The 18,036-nt window shown below is 38.2% G+C and overlaps 1 protein-coding gene across 1 annotated transcript in view; it reads left to right on the forward strand.

Annotated features, from left to right (window-relative positions):
• Positions 1–18,036, forward strand: part of PIK3CB (phosphatidylinositol-4,5-bisphosphate 3-kinase catalytic subunit beta) — a 184,145-nt gene that overhangs the window by 56,824 nt on the left and 109,285 nt on the right. The window lies entirely within an intron of this gene.

Genomic DNA, 18,036 nt, shown 5'->3' on the forward strand with positions numbered 1-18,036 from the left:
CATCACATTATTTTTTCAGTAGTTAAATATAGAAGGAAGATCTGAATATTGGTTACATTTAAAATCTTTTAGTTCTTCTAGGGTGGACATAGGAAGGAAATTGTAAGCTTTGTTTTAAGATAGATACTTAGGATTATGTTTACCACATATTTTAACACAACTTCATGAAGGAGAGAGGTGGGGTCAGTGGTATTTAAAGATTTTAGAGAGGTTAATTAAAAACAGAGTTTTTTGGATTTAGCAGTTACAAGGTCATTGCTGGCCGGTTAGAGGCCGTTTTCTGTCTATATTGCTAAAAGTAAGTTTGCAGTAAAGAGTGAAGAGAAGTTGAAAAAGTGAATATTGTACCTCTTATGTGATTTATTAAACCAATATATGGTATGTACTTAGTATGTAGCAATCATTTCTCTAAGCACTGGAGTTACAGTGTGTAAGTATTAACATACATATATATATATATGTATGTATCTTGGTTCAAGCTTCTTATAGATGATTTAATGCACAAATATTTCCCCCATCTTTATTTAGATATAATTGACATACAACATTGTGTATTTGCTGAACTATTTTTATGCCTTTTTTTTTTTTTTTTTACTGTTTTGTGTGATAAATTACATGGTCCAACCTAGTTATACCGTTAACAGGGACAGATATTCCCAGCTTGGGTATAACTTGTTTGCTATACGGGGCTGGTAGTCTAGCAGGCAAGTTAGGTGTTTAACAGCACTGGTCACTGTGATAAGTGCTGCAACAGTGAAATAATGACTACCTGAGTGGCGGGTGGGAATGGAAGTTGGTGGTTTGTGAGTTCATTGAGCAGGATAGATTTAAAGGCAGGTTTGGCAGGGCATATGGAAGAGAGAAATCATGTATATGAATGTAGGATTTTGAGTGGCTAAAAGTGTGATAGTAGCATAAGAAAAGTAAGGAAACCACAAAGAAAGACTGGTTATTAGGGGGCAAGCGGATGGGACTGTAACATGAATTCTGTTAGACCTATTTTGATTTTGAAAGTACAGGTAGAATTTCAGTGTTTTTCCCTAAAGGTGGAAATATGAGACTAAAATTTAGAAAAATGATAATTTAGGGCCCAAAGATACAAACTTTGGAGTAATTCACATGGAGTTTAAGCTGTGGAAGTAGGTAACATTTCTAGTATCCTAGCATAGAAGAAAAGGTAAAGCACAGAACTTTTAGAAATGCCTATTGTAAATATTGGTGTCAAAAAGAATCGATAAAGGAAAAATAAGAGAAGTATGAAGAGGGATGAGATGATTAGAAAGGATTTTAATACCCTAGAAGGGAATTAAGTTTAATTAAATTCAATAACCTCACTAAGGTATAAATATAACCTAATAACTAATAATTAGGTTAATTATATAATAAAGTAACGTAGTAATTAGTATGAGATTCTTGACCTGTGAGAACAGATTGAATAGACCAAGATGAATTACAAGAGGTTAAGCAAATGGTTTTACAAAGAAGCATGAAGAATAAAACAGAATGTTTTTCAAGAAGTTTGTGCAGGAAATAAGACAGCAATCATTGGGAAAGTTAGCCAAATGGAAGATATTTTAGCATTTTATGTGTGTGTGTGTGTGTGTGTGTGTGTGTGCGTGCACGCACGCATGCGCTCAGTCATGTCCCACTCTCTGACCCCATGGACTGTAGCCCACCAGGCTCCTCTGTCCATGGAATTTTCCAGGCAGGAACACTGGAGTGAGTTGCTATTTCCTACTCCAGGAGATGAATTTAATACAAAAAAAGATTTTTTAATACCACAGGAAAGAAGGAAGTATAGAAAAAGGTGAATTGGATACATGGAGGGCTTGTAATTCCTGATGGATAAATTTATTTGGATTTATTTTATTTTATTTTTAAAATATTTATTTATTTGGCTATGTTGAGTCCTAGTTGTGGCACACAAGGCCTTTCGTTGTGGCGCACAGACATTCTCTACTTGGGGAGCGTGGGCCCCAGAGCATGGGGGTTTCAGTAGATGTGGCACACGGCTCTCAAGTTGTGGTATGGGCTCTGGAGTGTATAGACTCAGTAGTTGTGGCTCACAGGTTCAGCTGCTCCATGGCATGTGGACTCTAAGTTCCCTGAACAGGAATTGAACCTGTGTCCCTTGCATTGCAAGATACATTCTTAACCACTGGACCACCAGGGAAGTCCCTGTTTAAATTGTAAAATGTGCATAATAAAATTGACCATTTGACTATTATTATTTTCATTTTTTATGGTAAGTTAACATTTGCTATATATGAATTAGGTGTGCTTCTTCATTTGTACAAAGCATCTGAATGTTCAGTTTCATCTGTACAGTGTTCACTTCTCTATACTCACAGCAGATACAGGGACTGAGAAATATTGAAAGAATTAATCGTTTCATTTTATATTGTCAAGGGTCTCTTCTCTTGCTGTTGCTTCTATCTATAAATTGAGAAGTGAAATACCCAAGAGTACTGCCTTTTTAAAAACTGTAATAAAAAGGAGATTTCCAAACCACATTGTGATTGACTTAACAGATGGTGGTAGAGTACAGAAGCAACGAAAAGGTCTTTTTTTTCCTGGGTTTCTTGGCAGTCCAGTGGTTAGGACTCCGCGCTTTCATTGCTATGGGCCCAGATTGAATACCTGGTCTGGGAACTAAGATCCTGTAAGCTGCAAGGTGAGGCCAAAGAATAAAAAAATTAAGAAAAAATAACACAAACAAAATTTCCCTCTAAATTGAAGAAAGAGTCTGGTTGCTTTGCTCATTGACATTGAATACTAAGAAAAAAACACAGCTGTAGGACCCCATATTGTCTCTAAATCCTGTGCTGCTTAGCTCCTAAAGCTAATGAAGTATAAAAATACATTGAAGTGAAGTTACTCGGTCATGTCCAACTCTTTGTGACCCCATGGACTGTAGCCTACTGGGCTCCTCTGTCCATGGGATTTTCCAGGCAAGAATACTGGAGTGGGTTGCCATTTCCTTCTCTAGGGGATCTTCCTGACCCAGGGATCGAACCTGGGTCTCCCATATTGTAGGCAGATGATGCTTTACTGTCTGACCCACAAGGGAAGCCCGTTCCCATTTTTACCTTTTTATACTGTTCATGGGGTTCTCAAGGCAGGAATGTTGTAGTGGTTTGCCATTCCCTTCTCCAGTGGGCCACATTTTCAGATTAATGAGCTTAAATAAATGTTAAGCCATCCACAACTCTATGTGACTTTATTGTTCTTACTTTATTATCATATTTCATCCTATCAACAACTTCCCTCTAAAGTGGAAGTTATCCACATTTTATAGATGAAGGAATCCTTAAATTTGGGGTATGTGCAAATGTGGGCATTTGGAAAGAGCTCAACACATTCTCCTAAACGTTGGCCATTATAACTGTTTTTTAAGTGTACAGTTTCCTGAAATAAATATATTCGTAGTGTTGTGCACCCATCAACACTGTCCATTTCCACAACTTATTGTATCACCTCTAAACCCAGATATCCCTTATTCTGTGAAGTTGTCTGTCTCTGAGAATTTGCCTGTTCTGTTTAGGGCTTGTAAGTGCAGCCATACAGTGTTTGTCCTTTCATGGTTGGGTTATTTCACTTAGTATAGGGGTCTTCAAGGTTCATCCCTGTTTAGCATGTATCACAACGTCTCTTTTAAGGCTGACTAAATATTCATTGTATGTATGAATATGTACCACATTTTGTTTATCCACCCTATTGAGTCAAATTTGACTTGTTTCCACCTTTGGCTATTGTTAATAATACTGCTGTAAACATGGGTATACAAATATCTATGTGACTGCTTTCGTTTCATTCTTTTGGGTTCAGTTCAGTCGCTCAGTTGTGTCCGACTCTTTGCGACCCCATGAATCGCAGCACGCCAGGCCTCCCTGTCCGTCACCAACTCTCGGAGTTCACTCAGACTCACGTCCATCGAGTCAGTGATGACATCCAGCCATCTCATCCTCTGTCATCCCCTTTTCCTCCTGCTCCCAATCCCTCCCAGCATCAGAGTCTTTTCCAAAGAGTCCACTCTTCACATGAGGTGGCCAAAGTACTGAAGTTTCAGCTTCAGCATCTTACCCTCCAAAGAACACCCAGGGCTGATCTCCTTCAGAATGGACTGGTTGGGTTATATACCAAGAAAAGTAGAACTGCTGGATCACATGGTGAAGTGAAGTGAAAGTCACTCAGCCGTGTTCGACTCTTTGCGACCCCATGGGCTATACAGTCCATGGAATTCTCCAGGCCAGAATACTAAGAGTGGGTAGTCTTTCCCTTCTCCAGGGGATTTTCCCAACCCAGGGATCGAACCCAGGTCTCCTGCATTGCAGGCAAATTCTTTACCAGCTGAGCCACAGGGGAAGCCCTGTATCATACGGTAATTCTGTTTAAATATTTTAGGAACTACCATACTCTTTCACAGTATTTGCACCATTTTTCATTCCCACCAGTAATATACAAGGGTTTACAGTTTCTTTACATCTTTGCCTGAATTTGGTTTATAGTATGTTTTTGATTTTAAGCAGTGGAACATTTTAAGTATATTTCCTTAAAAGAAGGTTATCATAGGTTGTTTTCTAGTAGTCTTAGTAAAAACACAAATCTTCATGCTTTGTTGCCAAGTCAGAACTCATAAAGAAAGCTGTCACCTGCTGCTGCTGCTGCGTCACTTCAGTCGTGTTCGACTCTGTGTGACCCCATAGACAGCAGCCCACCAGGCTCCCCTGTGCCTGGGATTCTCCAGGCAAGAACACCTAGTTATTAATAAATTTTAGTGACAGATCCTCACAAAAATGAAAATTATTGGGCTTTGAAAAGAATGCGTTGCCAAAAACTTAGTTATTCTGTGTAATCTGACTGTGATATTTACTGTAGTGAGGACCTTCACTTGGCTTAAGAGAAAGCTATGTGTTTTAATTTCTGAGCAGGAATAACTATGATTTCCAAGGACTGGACAGGATGATTAAATGGGTTAGAATGCTTCCCCTCCTCCAACAGATGTGCTTGGAAATTGGAAATTTTGTAAGTTGGTGGAGAGCTTTTCATTGTGCTGTTGACTGACACACTGTCTGTTTAATAGTTGGGAAAGACATTAATTGTTCAGATGGATAGAAGACCAATCAAAGTTATTAAGCAAAAAAAAAGCGCTGATGGGATTATAGTTTCTGCAGTTTTTGAAACTTTGTACCTCGTTTGCAGTTGTCATTAAGATTTGGAAATATTGAAATAGATCATATTCATTGGCTTCAATATTGTTATAATTTTGCTTTTCCTAGGTAAATCTTATGTTTTAACTGGATCATAGGGTAATAATTATCTTGAAAAAGTTTATTTTAGAAGCTTCTTATCATGTTATATGAATGTTATGAATAAACTGAGTGGTTTAAACTTGTCTTCTAGTTTTTACTAGTTCCTCTTCTCCCAGTTCGTTGCCTCAGGATTCTTTTTGTTTATGCATTAGAAAAGTGTTCATAAAGATTGTATTGTTTGTGTCTACTGTTTCTGGTTCTTTGATAACATGCTTTTTGCTTTAACTCAGAAAATAACTGTGGTTAGATTGTCATATAGTCTGCCACAGACAGTAAGGATATTGTGATAGAAATTCTGCTGTCTGCATAGCATGACCTTTCAAAACTGTTTTCTTTGCTGCAAACATCTCACTTAGCCTTTTGACTGCCACATGACAGAGGAAGCAATATATATAAGGCGATATAAATGACTGCCTTGTTGATCTCGTTTATGTTGGGGATGAACTAGTTTTATGCATTATACATAGAGTACATTTTAAGTGTAAGTTTAAAAAAATTTTTTATTAGAGTATAGTTGATTTGCAATACAGTGCTGTTAGTTTCATATGTACAATTAAATCAGTTATACATATATCCACTCTTGTTTTTTTTTTTAAGCATTCTTTTCCCATACATGCCATCACAGACTATTGAGTAGATCGGTTCTTATTAGTTACCTATTTCATGCAAAATATTTAATATAGGTATACAGGTAACTAATGAAGTAGTGTGTATATGTCAGTCTTCATGTCCCAATTTATCCCTCCGCCTTAAGTGTAATTTTTAAAAGAAAATAATAGTAAATTACAGTAGTAAAAATTGAAATGGGAAATCATTTATGTTACTTTGAAGAAAGGTCTAACTTTTTTTCAGAGTTTTAAAAATTATTAATTAATGGAGATTATTTTGTGGCAAAGATTTTAAAGCAACTTTGGAATTGTGTTTCTCTTGTTCTTGAAGATTCTTTTTTATAACTGTGAAAGGGTCTAGGGAACCTGAGAAAGCACCAACTTGATTTTAAACTTTAATCTTATTTTCTACTAGTAGCTTAGCTCTGTAATGTATTTATTTATTCATCATTTAGGAAATAGTTACTGAGGTCCTGCATCAGACATGGTGCACAGTGAACCGCAAAGATGACAGAACCTGTCCCTGTCATTCAGGAGCTCACCATTTAGATTTCAGCAAAGGAGACAGGAGTAGAGCTGAGCAGGATCACAACTCCTTGCTGCAGATGCTAATGCCACTTCCCTCCTAGAATCTAGAGATAAAGACAAAGGTGATGAGGAGTAGTAGTTAGGGCCATGAGGATAGTTAGGATTCTTAGGTAGGAATAATGCTGGAAAAGAAGCAAGTGCTGGTGATAGAAAAAATCTAGAGCTTAGGTTTGATTATCATTAACCCTGAGGTCATACATAGGCACAGTAAAATGGGGAATGGGTTCCCATCAAATGGATGCTTCAGGCTAGGTGCTGCCGAGGAGCTTTACATCTGTTATTGCTGTTAATCCATTTTAAAAGAGTGTGAAATTTAGCATCTATGCGGAAGAGCACATGAGAACCTAAATTTATAATTTAAAGAATGATGAATAGTGAACAACTCTGCATAACAGCCAGAGTAATCATAGGTGCTTTCTTCTATCAATCTCCCTTCCTCTCCCCAAGCTCTTCTTTTCTGAGTTTTTGTTATTTTCTTGCTTTTCTTTTTAACCTTACTATCTCTGTTCATCTCTATCTCTGAACGATATAAGGCTTTGAGTAAATGGAATCATATTGTATATATTCTTTATTTCTCTTAATATTATTTTATGACTCATTTATGGTAGTGTATATAGCTTCAGTAATTTCCTATATTTTAAAATGTATAATTTATTGAACCATTCTGTTCTTTGAAATTTTAGTTGTTTTGGTTGCTCTAGGTGTTTATTGCTGTGCGTGGGCTTTCTCTAGCTGCAGTGAGTGGGGGCAACTCTTCACTGCAGTGTGAAGGCTTCTCATTGCAGTAGCTTCTCTAGTTGAGGACCACAGGCTGTAGGTGTGCAGGCTTTAGTAGTTGTGGCCCACGGGCTCTAGAGCACATGTTCAGTAGTTGTGGCAAACAGGCTTGGTTACTATGCAGTATGTGGAATCTTCCTGATGTAGGGATCAAACCTGTGTCCCCTGCATTGGCAGGGGGACTCTCATCCACTGTGCCACCAGGGAAGTCCTGGATCCATTCTATTAATGCACATTTAGTTTGTGTCTATTTTTTGGATATTATGAGAAATTTCACATTGCACACCCATGTACATGTGACAACTTGGATAAGGGGTTTCCTGGCATGGATGCCTAGTAAAGGAATTTTTGATGCCAAAATTCTTGGAAGAGGTTGAATCAGTTTACTATCCCTCCAGATCTATGAAATGGTATCTCATTGTGATTTTAATTCAGTTTCCTTGGTGACTAATGATATTTATGGTATATACTCCCGATATGCTAATGGGACTTTTGGCTCCTGTGAAAATTTCTATTTAATTATTTTGCCCATTTTTCTGTTGGGTTTGTGTTCTTTGTATATTCATTTTCTCACTGTGATATATAAAATTTGTTTATTTGATCAATTTTTATTCACTTGTTTAACTTTCATCGTTGAGTCTCCTGTTGTTTTTTGCATAAAGCATAGAACCTTAATGTGGCCTACCGGAATGTGGATTTGGCCAGCCCCTCCACTACCATTCTGCCTCTGTTTTCCACTTCTCTCTGTTCCAAATGGTAGTCTTGAATTCCTCAGATAATTAAGGTTTCTTAGGCCTTTGCAAATGTTCTTTTTCATTTTGGCTAGCCAATTTCCTCTCTTCAAGACTGTTCAAATATCCCTTTCTCTTGGAAAGTACTCTTGTCTATACCTGCCTCAAATTCACATACTTTGTGTCTCTATACTTAGGAAAAATAGTGTAGTTTTAGTCAGATGATTAGTCAAGAGGCGAAAGAAAGCTGTCAACATGTCCATTTCTACCAGGGGATTAAAAAGTGCAGAGTCATAAACAAGGATGAAAGCTAAATGATGAATGATTTTCGAACATCATGATGGTAGCCTCATCGGTGCCCCCCACTCCTCTTCATAGTTCTGTTTTCTATTTGAATGGAGAGGGTTGATGCGAAGAACACAGTGGTAGAGTACACAGCATAGGACTGAATGTAAGTCAGGGAGCATATGTGAGGGTTTTTTTTAAATAAACTGAAACAGTTGATGTACAATATTATGTTAGTTTCAGGTGGACTGCATTATGCATACATTATGAATAGGGCTTCCCTGGTGGCTTAGATGGTAAGGAATCCACCTGCTATACAGGAGACTAGGTTTGACCTTTGGATTGGGAAAGATCCCTTGGAGAAGGGAATGTCTACCCATTCCAGTATTTTTGGTTGGAGAATCACATGAACAGAGGAGCCTGGCAGGCTACAGTCCATAGGGTTGCACAGAGTCGGACATGCCTGAAGCGACTTAGCACACACATATCCATTATGAGATGATCACCACAATTGGTCTAGTACCCATCTATCCCTATACAAAGCTATTACAACTTATTATTGACCCTGTTCCTTACGCTGTATATTAGATACTTGTGGCTTTTTTTTTTTAATTAGATAACTGGAGCTTTGCACCTTTTACTTCCCTTCATCTGTTTTGGTCACTCCTCACCTGTTGGTTTTCTATATATGAATCTGTTTTCATTTTGTTTATTTAATTTTTACACTGCACATGTGAGTGAGATGATACATTTGTCTTTTTCTGTCTGACTTATTTTATTTAGCATAATACCCTCTAGATCTGTGTTGTAAAAAATGGCAAGATCGCCTTCCCCCTTTATGGCTAAGTAATATTCCATTATAGATACAGATATTACATCTTTATCCAGTTGTCTATTGATGGATGCTTAGGTTGCTTCCATATCTTGACTTTTAAGTAATGCTGCAGTGGACATTGGGGTGCATATATCTTTTTGAATTAGAATTTTGGTTTGTTTCAGGCAAATGCCCGGAAGTGAAATTACTGGCGGTTCTATTTTTAACTTTTTGAGGAACCTCCATACTGTGTTTCAATAATGGCTGCTCCAGTATACAGTCCCACCAACAGTGCACAAGGGTTTCCATTTTTCCACGTCCTTGCCAACACTTGTTACTTGGTTTTTTGACAGCAGACATTCTGACAGGTGGAGGTGGTATCTCATTATTGTTTTGATTTACATTTCTCTGATGGTTAGTGATGTTGAGCATCTTTTCAATGTATCTGTTGGCCGTCAGTATGTCTTTGGAAAAATATCTGTTCAGGTTCTCTGCCCATTTTGTAATTGTGCTGTTTTTTGATGTTGAGTTGTATGAGTTTATGCTTTGGATGTTAACCCCTTAATGGATATTGTTTTCAGATATTTTTTCCGATTCAGTGGGCTGCCTTTTCATTTTGTTGATAGTTTCCTTCGTGGTGCAGGACCTTTTTAGTTTGATGTTTATTTTTGGTTTTGTTCCCTTTGTTTGAGGAGACATACCCCCAAAATATTGCTAAGGCCAATGTCTAAGAGTGTTTTCTTGTATGAGTTTTATGGTTTCAGACATTTAAGTCTTCAATCAACATTATGAATCATTATGAATTAATTTTTGTATTCTATATGAGAAAGTAATTCAGTTTGATTCTTTTTCATGTAGCTTTCCAGTTTTTTGCTCACCATTTATTGAAGAGACTGTCTTTTCTTCATTGTTTGTTCTTACCTCCACCTCCTTTGTCATAGATTAGTTGACATGTAAGTGTGAGTTCATTTCTGAGTTCTGTTAGGTTCCTTTGATCTCTGTGTCTGTTTTTGTGCTGGTACCATACTGTTTTGTTTTGTGTTTTGGCCATGCTGCATGGCTCGTGGGATCTTAGTTCCCTGACCAGGGGTTGAATCTGGAGCCTTGGCAGTAAAAGCACGGAGTCCTAACCACTTTTTTAAAAATATGTATTTATTTGGCTGCACTGGGTCTTAGTTGCGGCATCCAAGATCTTTAGTTGCAGCATGAAGGGGCTATGAAACTATCCACAGAAGCATTTTGTCATTCATTGTTGGATAGTTTATGAGGAAAATTGGTCGACAGGGAAGTTTTATTTATTTTTGTTTGTTTTAATTAAGGAATTCTTTGGGTAATTTTACTTATTGTTTTTGGCTTTGCTGGCTCTTTGTTGCTGTGTGGGCTTTTCTCTATTATGATGAGCAGGGGCATCTCTAGTTGCGGTGTGCGGACTTCTTAATTCAGTGGCTTCCCTTGCTGGAGAGCACAGGCTTCAGTAGTTGTGGCCCCTGGGCTGTAGAGCACAGGCTCAGTAGTTGTGGTGCACAGGCTTAGTTCCTCTGCGGCATGTGGCATCTTCCCGGACTGGCGATCAAACCCGTATCTCTTGCTCTGGCAGGTGGATTCTTGACCACTGAGCCACCAGGGCCCAAGGAAAAGTTATAAAACAGACAAATTCTTGCATAGACCAAACTTAGACCAGTGTGCAGAAGGGTAATCCTGAAATGGTTTGGGAGAAATGCTAGCTTTTTAGGATTCTCATTTAATTTTTACATCCTACAATTTAACGTTCAAAATGACAGCAGACGGAAATAACTAAAAGGTTCAGAGCCTGTAATAGTGCTTTTTCTACAGCTGTAAGCTATTTAAAATTCTTCTCGTGTTACTATTTGCCATTCAGTTGGCTTTCTGGCACTGAATCAGTTCCTAGATGCGAGGGCTGTTGGGTAGTTACTCACGAGCCTCCCTACTCACTTGTACAATCTGGTTCATGACTCACCCTCACAGCACTTATATGTGGATACCCTTTGCTATACAGTAATTTTTGATTGTTTGATGTCACTTGTTATAAACAAGTACCGTACTTGATTAGGATTTCTGAAATCAAGATTTGTTGTCATGTAAAAAGAAAACCCACCCTAGTTAATCTGTTGGTTCCATTGCTACTAGACTGAAAAACAGAAGCAGTTGTCCAGACTATGAAACTTTTGTCTAAAGTATGTATCCCATAATAGGTACAAAGTATATCCACTAAGCCAGGATTATAATATTTGCTTTACTTCGCAGTTTGTACTATTACGTAAAATGAGTAAATGCAGAGAAAGGCTTACCACAGAGTTGTGCTGAGAGATGAGGGAGGCGGTTGATATTTGGACGGAATATCTAAGGAGTCTCTGGGATGCTGGCAGTGTTCTAATTTTTTATATAGATGGTGTTTTTTTTTTAATAGTAATTTGTAAAGTACTTTTCTGTTTTATGTGTTATTTTAAGCAAAAAAAACCATTTTGAAATAGAAAATACTTGTACATCGTGTTGGAGAATTCCATCAGCTTTATTTTTAATGGTTGGAGAAGATCCCCATATATCAGGAATTGGCAGTGAGTCTTTGATTAATTTGATATATTTAGAAAAATAATCACATGTACTCTAAATCATGGTAATGGTCCACCAGTGACTGAAGCAATTTTAATGGTTAGTTCCCGTGCCGCTGGGCTTCCCTGGTGGCTCAGAGGATAAAGCGTCTGCCTGCAATACAGGAGACCCGGGTTCAGTCCCTGGGTCAGGAAGATCCTCTGGAGAAGGAAATGGCAACCCACTCCAGTATTCTTGCCTGGAGAATCCCTCGGACAGAGGAGCCTGGCGGGCTATAGTCAAGGTTGCAAAGAGTCGGACACGACTGAGCAACTTCACTTTCACTTTCTTGTGACCCTAATACTATTCATTGGAAGTAGAAGAGAAGGGACAAGGTGAAGGGAGAACACTGTGGGGATGAAATACATTTTCTTGGTAATAAATATCCAATTAAGATAATTTATTATTTTTTTCTTATTTATTTTTTTCTTATTATCTTTTTCTTATGATTGAACATTTAGATTAAAAGCCAGGAGAGCAGACTGAAAATTAGGAACACTGGAAAAAATAAATAGCATTATTTATAAAAAATGGAACTATTTCGGGACTTCCCCTGCCTGGCCATTTGGGGGAATCCAGGTTTGATCCTTGTTCCAGGAACTGAGATCTTGGGTGTGCCCTCGAGCTCTCCACAGCTGAAGAATCTGTGCACCACCAGTAAAGATCCCCAGTGCTGTGACTAAGACCCAACACAACCAAAATAAATTTAAAAGTATTTAAAGCAAAACAAAAAATTAAATATTTGAATGAAAAATGTTTAAATAATTTTAATTGAGTATCTTAAGAAGCTAACCGTTTGCAATATTTTGGAATAATGGAATGATGTGGTTTTTATTTTTTTAATTTTTGTAAGAAGATTAACATTCTTTAGACCTGGTAGTGTGCTGAACTAAATTTTTCATTAGCCTATTGAGTGTGAAGAAATAATACCAATAATGTACTGTCCCCACTCCCCATGGGAGTACCATTGTTACGAATTAGGTATCTAAATTTCTGTTGATAATTTTATCTGACAGTAATGACTTTTACAAAGTTGTTGGGAATGTGGGAGTTACTTAAAATTTTCTACTGCCTTTAAATAAACAGTGCTGATTTATATGGCTTGTTTCAAACCTTATCAAGTGTTCAGAGATTATCAGTGGAAGGAGCAAATAAAAATTAAGGTGAAAGTATGAATCGTGGAGCTACCCTGTGGTCTGATGATCCCCTGGCATTTTGAGATGCTTTGCATTGCTCTATGTGTGTTTGCTTGGTCTTTGCAACCTATGGACTGTAGCCTGCCAGGCTCCTCTGTGCATGGAGTTTTCCAGGCAAGAATAGTGGAGTGGGTTTCTGTTTCCTTCTCAAAGGGATCTTCCCGACCCAGGGATCTCACCTGTGTGTCTTGCATCTCCTACACTGGGAGGTGAATTTTATACCACTATGCTATACCCTGTGTCCTAAAGTATAGACTACTGCTGAGATTCTGCTGCTCTATGTGATCTTCAGGATTGTACTTCTCAGACCTTATGCCTCTGGGATTAGCTTTGACTATTTCTGATTTTGGAGAGGCCCAAATTCTTACCACATAAAGACCCTTAATAGAGAAAGATATCATACCAGTTAGAAATGAAGAACACTGACACTCCGAAATGGGCAGTGGATGACAACAGTTGGTTTAATTTATTTTAAGAACAGAATATGTTTTATTTGAATGCTGAATACATTATGTTAGTACACAGAGTATGCTGAGAATACAATTAAAAAAAAGTTTTTGGCTGCGCTGGGTCTTAGTTGCAGCACATAGGCTCAACTCAATAGTTGCATTGCACAGGCTAATCTCTAGTTGAGGCGCACAAACTCAGTAGCTCTGAGCCGCGTGGGATCTTAGTTCTCAGATCAGGGATTGAACCCACGTCTCCTCCTCTGTAAGATAGATTCTTAATTACTGGACCACCAAGGAAGTCCCAAGAATGGAATTTTTTAAAGAAAAATTAACTGATTCAATTAAAACAGACATATAATTCCTAATAATTTTTAATATAACGTGAGTGATAAGTAGATATGTCAGTATTTTGTGAAGTTCGCTTAGGGCATTACATTATTGGATAAACTGATGTTGTTCAGCCATTCTTTGCGACCCCATACACTGCAGCATGCCAGATTTCCCTGTGCACCACCATCTCCTGGAGTTTGCTCAAACTCATGTTCAGTGAGTTGGTGATGCCATCCAACCATTTCATGCTCTGGGTCTTAGTTGTGGCACGCAAGATCTTTATCTTCATTGTCACATGTGGCATCTAGTTCCAGGACAGGGGATTGAATCCTGGTCCATTGGATTGGCAGTGCGAAGTCTTCGCCTCTGAACTACCATGGAAGTCCCAAATCCTTTCTTGAAAATACCTTTCTAGTTTGTTTCGCAATATATATAAAGAATCTTAAAGAAGTTTATAATAAAGATTCTAAATCCTGTCAGAGCCAACCCCCCTTTTGGTAGCATGTTTTATTTATTTTAAAATGTATTTGGCTGCATCAGGTCTTGATTGCATCATGTGAGATCTTTCATTGAAGTCCATGGGCTTAGTAGTTGCGGCACTCAGCCTTCTAGTCATGGCATGTGGGCTTAGTTGCTCTGCGGCAGGTGGGATCTTAGTTCCTCAACAAGGGATCAAACCCTTGTCCCCTGCATTGCAAGGTGAATTCTTAACCATTGGACCATCAGGGAAGTCACTGTGGTATGTTTTATAATACTTATTTTGCTGTATTAAGTAAGAAATTTATAGGTAATATCTGCTTGCGTACATTAAGAAAAATGTGATTTAATTATAAGAACGGTCAGTTGTGATAAAAAATATTGTGCTATTTATGTGCTAAAAACAGTGTGCTATTTACATGCTAAAGACACTCAGGTACAATTGCAGTAGACCACAGTGTTAGTTGGTCAATCATGAGCAACTAACTGCTGTATGCAACCTAACGAGCTGTAGCCCACAATGCTCCTCTGTCCATGGGATTTCCTGGCAAGTATACTGGAGTGGGTAGCGATTTCTTTCTCCAGGGATCTTCCCGAACCAAGGATTGAACCCTGGTCTCCTGCGCTGCAGGCAGACTCTTTACTGTCTGAGCCACCAGGGAAGCCCATGGAGTAGACCATGCTGCTGCTGCTGCTAAGTCGCTTCAGTCGTGTCTGACTCTGTGCCACCCCATGGGCTGCAGCCTACCAGGTTCCTCTGTCCCTGGGATTCTCCAGGCAAGAATACTGGAGAGGGTTGCCATTTCCTTCTCCAATGCATGCATGCCAAGTTGCTTCAGTTGCATCTGACTCTGTGAGATCCTATGGACAGCAGCCCACTAGGCTCCTCTGGCCACAGGATTCTCTAGGCAAGAATACTGGAGTGGGTTGCTATTTCCTTCTCCAGTAGTAGACCATGCATAGGTGGTAAGTTGGTTCAGTCGTGTCCAACTCTTTGTGACCCTGTGATCTGTAGCCTGATAGTCAGATGCTTATGTGGGTAGTTTGATCACTTGTGAACATATTGACGACAAGTAAAGACTGACACTGAGATTTTGTGTTGGTAACTTAAATTCCATGAATAGTACATGTAGCTGCTACTTTTGAATCTGTATCATGGACCACAAAATAACAGACCAAAAGGAAAAACCATTACTCTGGTTGCATGGCTTTTCATTTGTATACAGAGCCAAATGTCACTGAACACCGCTCCCTTAGGAATTGTAACAGACACTTCAGGGGTTTGGGGCTTCATGAAGCACAATTTCCACTAATGTACACACAAGGTAGAAATTACTCTGTCATGTTGTATGCCACTTGAAAATCTGCAGTTTAGAGATACTGATGAACACAGACATTAAGTAGAGATAGCCTAGCTCTATTGGAGAAGGCAATGGCAACCCACTCCAGTACTCTTGCCTGGAAAAGCCTGTGGACGGAGGAGCCTGGTGGGTTGCCGTCTATGGGGTCACGAAGAGTTGGGCACGACTGAGCAACTTCACTTTCACTTTTCACTTTCATGCATTGGAGAAGGAAATGGCAGCCCACTCCAGTGTTCTTGCCTGGAGAATCCCAGGGACGGGGGAGCCTGGTGGGCTGCCCTCTATGGGGTCTCACAGAGTCGGACACAACTGAAGTGACTTAGCAGCAGCAGCTCTGACCTGAGTTCTTCCTTTGGACTATTCTAAGTGTCCTGAATAGTAAAACTTTTAAAAAAGTATATAATCTGTATGTTCTCATTGATGAAATATTGAAAATAGCAAATATTTATTTATAGTCACTTTTGAACCAAATTTATATATTTCCTTCCAGCCTTAATTTGTTCCTTTCGTTTTTGTCTTCTAGTTTTGTTGAGATATAATTGACATACAGCACTGTGTAAGTTTAAGGTGTACAACATAATATTTTGAGTTACATACATCATGAAATGATTACCACAGTAGGGTTAATGAATATCTGTTATCTCATATTGATACAACCTTAAAGAAATCGAAAAAAAAATTTTTTTTCCTTATGATGAGAACAGTAGTATTAGTTATTTGTATCATGTTATACATTACATTTCTAGTACATATTCATCTTGTAACTGGGATTTTGGTACCATTTTGCGACCTTCGTCTTATACCCGCTGCCTCTCTCTCCCCCTCCCAGACTCTGGTTTTCCAGCCTAAATTTCCATGCATTAGGTTGTACTCATGATTTTTTCCTTTTTGCAGTGAACAGAATTCTAATTGTACTTACTGTACTGCTTTATATTTTACTCTATATATCATCCATAAACATTTCTAATATACACATCTGACAAACCAGTGTAAATAGCTGCTTAATATGCCATCAGATGGGGGTATATCATTGTTTTTCTATATCTTCATGATTGGACCATTGGTTTATTTGCAAGTTTGTCATTTGTGTATTTTGCTTTGTGTATGACAGTTTTTCTAAATTCAGGTTTTTAAATAGATAATGAGTTAGTAGGTTTAAAAAATTTTCAAGACTCAGTGCATATTTGCAGATATTTTCTAAAAGCTCTTTAGAGTGCCATGTTTTTTTTTTTTCTTCCCCAGCGAAATGGAATTCAGGAGCTTGGTTCCCGACAAGGGTGGAACCTGCATCCTCTGCAGTGGAAGCTCTGATTCTTAGCTGCTGGACCACCAGGGAAGCCTCCCGGCTTCTGTTTTTAGATGATAAATTTTAATATTTCAATACAAATGATAAGATTATATTAAAATAACTGCTAAATGATTTAGCAGTTATTCTTTAGTAATTTTTAGAATTACTTTAGAGAGATCTTTTACATGAAATGATAATGATTCAGATAAAATAACCATGTTTCATAAATGGAGTGCTATACTGTTCAGTTTTTCAGTGTTCAGAATAATGGATACTTTATTGTAAATCAGTCAATAAGTAAGGCTGATAGACATGGGGGTACAGAAACCCAGATAAATCAAAATCCTGTCACTTGTCTGTGATTAGAACCTGCAGGTTTAGATAGTAAATGTGTTCATGATAAGTGCACTGCCCCTTCCAGTTTTTTTTTTTAATGATCATTAACTAGTCTTCTAGCTATATCCTATAATAGTAAAGAAATAAATATTGAGTAAATGCTATTCCATTTAATATTTTTTAAAATTCCCTTTCAGTTTCTACCAAATTTTTTCCCCATGATTTTCTAAGAAGTTTTTGTCTGAACTTGTTCATCTGTATGAGGTCGATGTTGGTTTCTGCTTATCACTTTATTGAAAGAAGTAAAATCCAGTAGTTCTGCTGGCACATTGCTAGGGAAACTGAGAATGTTTAAACCCCTTCCTCTCTTTCTGCCAGTGAACAATTGACAGGATATGGGTTTGTAATTATAGTCTAAGGGCTTAGTTGAGCTAATTGTCACTGCTGAAGTTCCTTTGCCCTCTGATAGCTTCCTTGAAAAGTTGTTTTCATAAGTAGTTTCATGCTTGTGTTCAGCCTTTGATCATTTGCTTAATGCTCAAACTAAAGAGCCATACCTGACTGAGGTAGGGTCTTGTGCTTGCTGAGCCAGGGTAAGCCTGTGCTACAGTAACCCTGTGAAGGGTTGTTGTGCTAGGGCAACTCTGTGAAAAACATTTCCTTTAAGGAAGGAGAGGGAAAAAGGGTAAAGGTAAAGAAAAAGTCATTATAAAGTATGTTAATTGCTTGGAAAAAAAAAATCTGACTTTGGTCTTGGCTGTGTCTCTGTGTTGCCTAGATAATTTACGTAATTTCTCTGGGCCTTAGTTTCCTAATTTTTAAAATAAGAAGAGCCTGCCACTCCTAAGGTACCACCCAACCTGAAACCATGAGT

Source organism: Ovis canadensis, chromosome 1 (genome assembly GCF_042477335.2).
Source record: "Ovis canadensis isolate MfBH-ARS-UI-01 breed Bighorn chromosome 1, ARS-UI_OviCan_v2, whole genome shotgun sequence".
Classification (NCBI taxonomy): Eukaryota; Metazoa; Chordata; class Mammalia; order Artiodactyla; family Bovidae; genus Ovis; species Ovis canadensis.